The following is a 6,632-nucleotide window of genomic DNA, read 5'->3' on the forward strand; positions in this document are numbered from 1 at the left end:
AATTTATTTTTGGTTTAATATTATCAATTTTATAAAGATAATAATCAAGTATTCTGTTAAAATTCAATGATTATCCTAATTATATTTTAGATTTTTTATATTTAAAATCAGATGTTTATCTGCAGTTAGTTACACGAATTCAGATATGAAGCTTTAATAAGTTGTACTTACGCACAATCTACTTGCAATCTTGAGTTTTAAGTAATATGCATTAATAAACAGTACTTTATGCATAAAAAGTTGTTTTTAAGAGTTTTTGTCAAATGCTTTATAATGTAGTATAAATTAGAAGTGTACTTACGCAATGCAGCGACACACATCTTGATTTTAATGTTCTATTTTATTATTTGTCTATGTCAATGTTATAATATGATTTTATGTGTTTTTAAGAAAACAATAATAATTTTATTTTTTGAATAAAATATAAATTTGAAGATATCATAAAAATTTGAAAAAATATATATATCTATGTTAATATCAAATCAACTATTTAAAAGTTCTCATTTTTATAAAATTTCTTTAACTTATTTTTTTCATTATAATTTAACTTAAGTTTAATAACGAAATAATTTATTTTTGGTTCAATAAAAAACTATTACATTTTATTTTCTTAAATTAAAATCATTAAACTTTTTCATTTTGATTCATTAAATTTCTGAACATTTTTAATAGGCAAATCATCGTACTTTTAAAAATTGGTTACCTATATCAGTTTAATGTACAATTTTACATTAACCGACTAGTAAAAGTTCGATGATTTATTTATTTATTTAAAAATATTAAGAGTCTTAACTATTCAAAATGTAAAAGCTTAATGGTTTTTTCATTTCAAAAAATAGTTCACGGACTTAATCATTCAAAATGAGAAATTTAATGGTTTTTTTATTCAAAAAGTAATTTATAAACTTAATCATTCAAATTGAGAAAGTTTGTCGGTTTTTTAGACTTTTGACAGGAAGGGATCGTTCGTGTTCACCTAGTGAGCAGAATGTTCCCACAGTGGCGGTGCAAGTGCACGCCGACATTATGATCGCTTGCAAGTAATAAAGTGGTACAAAGTACCGAAATCGTTCCCACATAGAAGGTACTGAGATTTAGAGATTTTTCATGAAATTCTTGCACGAATTTCAAGATGTAAAATAAAGGTTTGGATTTTTGTTTATGAAAAAAGACCAAAATAGGACCGACTAGCTAATTAACGAAATAAACTTCTAATATTAAAAGATGGGCATGGGTGCAAGTGTTGCTTAAGATAAAATTAACAATAAAATGGTTAAACTGTTACGAGTTGTTTATAAAAGCTCCAATCTCTCGAAAGTGAACTTTTATAACCGGACCTCATAAAATTCTGTAAGGTTTTTACGTTTACCACTTCGACACTTGCCGATCTAGCTAAAAAGTAAAAGGAATGCGATTCTTACCCAAATCTCTTTATGATAAAAATACATATTGCTTAAACCCTAGCTAGATGCATACAAATTTCGCGTCTCCACATAATTATTCAAAGACCCTCTCGAGTTCATTGTGCATCACTTAAGCCGTATTTCGAATCCGCCCATCTTTGAGTCTAAGATCTAATATTAACACTTCAAAATGGTCAGCTTATCCGCATTTTAAGCATCGTCTTAAGTGACCAAGTTACGAAATGATAAAAGATAAAAACACTCAAATATTATATAAACATCCTAAGTTAAACTCACACCCACACTCATACGAGTAATTTAGCTAGACATAATAATTAAAGACATAAAATAATACTGAAATATAAATTGCATTAGTGTAAAACTAAATTACAAGTACAATGAAATAAAATACTAGAAATTAAAGACATAATTTAAATACATAAATTAAAGACATTAATTAAAAAGCATAATAATAAAATGAAAGAAAAGAAAGAGAGAAAAGAGACACACTAGAGAATATTGTGTCTTAGATGGTTTTGGGAACACCTCAAAATGGCTCCCCAAGTCCTCTTTATATAGAGGAGAGGAAGGGGGAAAAGGACACCCAATTATTACCTTAAGGTAATTAGTACAAACCTAAAAAATACAAATAAAAATAAAACAGAAGAAGGAAGACAGCTCATAAACAACTGGAGAAAATATCTGGATGAATCTTCAAGCTGCACGTTTCCCAAGAAGCTATAACAAGGCTGGTAGACTTCCCACAGTGGTGCCACAGTAGGCAGTGCTGTCAGAAAAATACAGGTTTTTGGAATAATACCTCTTCCTTTATGTTTCGTCATCTTTTTAAAACTTTTTGGAATAAAAGAGTAAAAACAAAAAAACTGGGTATTTAATAATAGCAAAGAGGTAGGAAATAAATAGGAAATAACTCTTAAAAATAAGAGTTATCAACTTTTCCCTTATTATTTTCATCCAACATTTTTTAATATTTATTGGAGTAAATTACAAATTTATATAAATTATGGGTCCTTCAAATAAAATAATTACATATATGGTCATTTAGGTTTCATCTTTTGTAGATTGAGTTTCTTTGGATCTAAAAAATTTCAAAGTGGTTGCACCAATTAACTATCATAATGTGAAATAAAAATTAATAAAAAAATATGGTTTTATTAAACAATAAACTAGTTACTAACGAAAATTAATAAATTATTCCCACCTTTAAGAACTTTTTATGTTTTTCGTTATAAAATTTTACGTATATCCTTAAACTTTTAGTAGTTATGGTTGCACGTAACTAAATATATGGTTTCACCATTATCAAACTTAAAAAAGATTTAACACCAACGACTGCAAACAACTAAGGATAACGACTAAACCGCAAACCATGTGATAGAACAACGACAATACGGGGAAAGATAGAGAGAGAGAGAGAGAGAGAGAGAGAATGGCCGGAAACTCAATAACAATGGCCGGATCTTCATCGGAAATGTACCAAAGGCCATCGCCAGCTGCTCTAGCCGACATAGTACCTGCTCTCACAAATCCAAACTTTGTTGTTGCTCTAGCGACGGCTTTTTCATCCATCCTTGGTGGCGGCGAAAGCAGCAAAGTCAGATCTGACCCCATCAGTAGAGCAAACCATACCATAAACGACACTGAACCCATGGCAAAGAAAGGCGAGGAGAAAGTGGAGAAACAAGTTAAGGTAGCTCGGAGGTCGGAGGTGCGGCATCTGGAGGAACCGACTGAGGCTGTGTTACCGGAGCCGAAGGTGAGGGAGGCGGAGCTGAGGCGGCGGAAAAAGGATAAGCAAACAGGGTTTAAGAAATCGTTTTCTGTTCAGAACATTAATCATGATGATGCAATAATTGAGACCAGGTCTGTCGAGGAAGCGATCGATATTGAGAAAAGGCTCAATGTCTCGTTCAAAACCCTCAAAGAAGCTAAGTTTCCTCAGATGAAAACAGCAAAACCTTCAACAACATTGGAGAAGGAAGCAGTGGGTAATAATGATGGTTGGCAAAAGGTGGAAAGAAAAGGTAAAGACAAAGGTAAAGTGTCCAATTTCTCTTTCACTAGATTCCCAGAAAATTGGGATGAAATTGCTTTGGAAAACATGTTCAAAAAGTATGGTCGAATTTCATCCCTTTATTTAGCTAGAAAATGCACGAGTAAGGGAACCAGGTTTGGTTTCGTTAAATTCTTTGATGTTGGTGATGAGATTGCTTTAGAAAGAAGGCTCAAAAGCATTATTATAGGCACAAAGAAGCTGATTATCAATCTAGAAAAGTACGACAATGGAAAAAAGAGAATTATTACAAAGGAAACGACGCACCAATAGAATAATATGGTCAACAGAAATAAGGCATGGATCCCGTCTAATCGTCATGCTGAAAACATCAAGCTAGGTTGTGTGGATGGTAGATCGTTTAAGCAGGCTGTTCTTGGTGAAAATTTGCAAAAAGGCGAAGATAAGGTCATCAAAGGAGAAATCAACATGGATTATGTGGAAAGGCTGCGTAAGAGTTGGATGGGAAGGGTCAAAAGTATTGAATTGCTTAGGAATTTAAAGGAAATTCTTAAAGAAGATGGAATGGGTGCTTGCAAATTGCAATATGTGAGAGGTTTGTTTGTTCTTTGTGAGTGGAGCTCAAAAGAGGTGGCCGAGAAGTGTTTAGCTGAAAACAAAGATATGCTAAAGCACTAGTTCCAGAATATTAAAATGTGGAATGAAAATGTTCTCTGTCCGGAGAGGTTGACTTGGATTGACATTCAAGGTGTGCCTGTAGAAGCCTGGTGTGACGTTAACTTTAAAAAATTGCAGAGATGTTTGGGGAGGTTCTTGAAGCCGACAAGCCTTCCTTCGATAACGACATGGTATGTTCTTTTGGTGTCTTGATAGCTACTAGTATGGCAAGTGTAAATTCGGAGGTGAAAATGATTGTAGGTGATAAAATGTGTTGTGTAAAGGTTATCGAAGACCATAACCAAATAATTTTATTGCCTCCTTCTAATGATGCTCGATCTAGTTTTGATTCGGATTATGAGAACGATGTTGGCTCATGCGACGGCATATCAGACTCTCGTTCGGTTGACTGTGAATCGCCAGGATTCTCTGATGAATGGGTTGAAGGGTGCAATTTGCAATCATGGGACGAAGTCACGTCCTCTAAAAAATCAGTTCCTTTTGAAACTGAGAATGTTTTGATCCCTGATCAAAACCCGGGTTCGGTTAATGGGCCAAAGCTTCAGGCCCAATGTTCTTCTCCAAAAAAATTTGTGGCATCCCACCAACAGGTCCAATCCAATAAAAACTCAAAAATTGGTCTCGAATTCACCGGCATTTGCAGATCTTCATCATCCCACAGCTTTCAGCGTATCTCTGTTGATGTCGTGGCTGACTCAAAGGAGGTAATTGGAAATGCTATTGGAGTTCAATACAATGAGAAAAAAGCTAGGGGTGATGAAAACAGGTCGCATGATGTCTACTTGTGCTGAGCACCTTTGGAGTTTGTTATCTTTTTTGGGTATTTTTATTCTCATTATGAAGATTCTTTCTTTAAACTGTTGTGGGCTGAAAGCGAATGGAAAGTCTGGCAATATAAAGGATCTTGTGCAAAAAGAGAAATGTTCTGTGCTAGGTTTGCAGGAAACAAAATATGATAGCTATTTCGTCGATTTGGGGAAGCAGGAGCTTTGGCCACGTCTTTGTGGCAAAATGTGAAAAAGAAAATTGGTTTAATTAATGTCTACAATCCTCAAGCGCTGGCGCAAAAAGAAAAAGTCTGGGAGGATCTTAGCTCGGTGATTCTGAGTGCCTCAGATGTTATATGGGTTATATTGGGGGATTTCAATGCGGTACGTTTTCCTGAAGAAAGAATGGGATCAATTTTTGACTCTAAAGAGGCTTCAGATTTCAACAATTTTATTTCCTCCACTGGGCTTCTCGATATCTCTTTTTGCGGCAGACGTTTCACCAGATTTAGCAAAGATGGTTCTAAGATGAGCAAGCTTGATCGTTTCCTAGTAACGTCTAACTTTTTCTCTTTTTGGAAAGATCCTTCCGTGCAGGTTTTACACAGATCTATTTCCGATCATTGCCCTATTCTTTTGAAAGTTATTGATCTTTCTTTGGGGCCTAAACCTTTTAGAGTTTTTGATTCATGGTTGGGTATTGATGATTTTCAAAAAACGGTCCTTTCCTCTTGGTCTTCAAGCTCCTTTCTTGGGGATGCTGATTTCGTGTTAAAGGAGAAGGTAAAAGCTCTTAAAAAAGACTTGAGAATTTGGTCAAAAAACTTCTTAGCCAATGAATCAAAAAAGAAAGATGAGATTCTCAAAGCCTTGTTTGATTGGGATTCTAAAGCTGAAAAGGGGGGTATTTCAACTATAGATTGCCAAAAAAGAGATGAATGGATCTTTGATCTGWTRMTKTTGGACAATAGAGCAAAGTTGAATATCCAACAAAAATCGCGCTCCAAATGGGCTCTAGAAGGGGATGAAAATTCCAAGTTTTTTCATAATTCAATTAACTATCGTCGGAGAAGGAACAACATCAAAGGGATTATTTGTGACGGGGTTTGGAACTCGGATCCCTTGGTTGTCAAAAGTGTTTTTTTACAGCACTTCGCTGACAGATTCAAAGAGCCTTGCTCCTCTAGACCAAAGTTCATTAGTCCTTTGTTTGCTAAATTGTCGTCTTTTGAAGCCGATTTCCTGGAATCGTCTTTCTCCGCTTTAGAAATAAAAGAGGCTGCTTGGTCTTGTGATGGGTCGAAAGCTCCTGGGCCTGACGGTCTAAACTTTAATTTCATTAAGAAACTTTGGCCAGTGATTGGCAGGTCTATAATTGAGGCGGTTTTTTTCTTCGAAAATTCGAGCAGGTTAACCAAGGGATGCAATGCTTCTTTTATTGCCCTAATTCCCAAAAATATTGATCCCTTGGATGTCTCGGACTATAGGCCCATATGTTTACTTGGTTGTTTGTACAAAATTATTGCTAAGCTTCTGACCAACAGATTGGTGAAGGTTATGAACAAGCTCGTCAGTGGCAATCAATCTGCCTACATACCGGGAAGACAAATGTTGGATGGTTGCTTGATAGCAAATGAAATAGTGAATCATGCCAAAAAGAAGAAAATGCAAATGTTCCTCTTCAAAGTGGATTTTGAAAAGGCTTATGATTCGGTCAACTGGAATTTTCTTTTTCATACTATGAAGCAA

The sequence above is a fragment of the Cynara cardunculus genome (assembly GCF_001531365.2).
Source record: "Cynara cardunculus var. scolymus isolate 2C chromosome LG 3, CcrdV1, whole genome shotgun sequence".
In the NCBI taxonomy this organism is placed as follows: domain Eukaryota; kingdom Viridiplantae; phylum Streptophyta; class Magnoliopsida; order Asterales; family Asteraceae; genus Cynara; species Cynara cardunculus.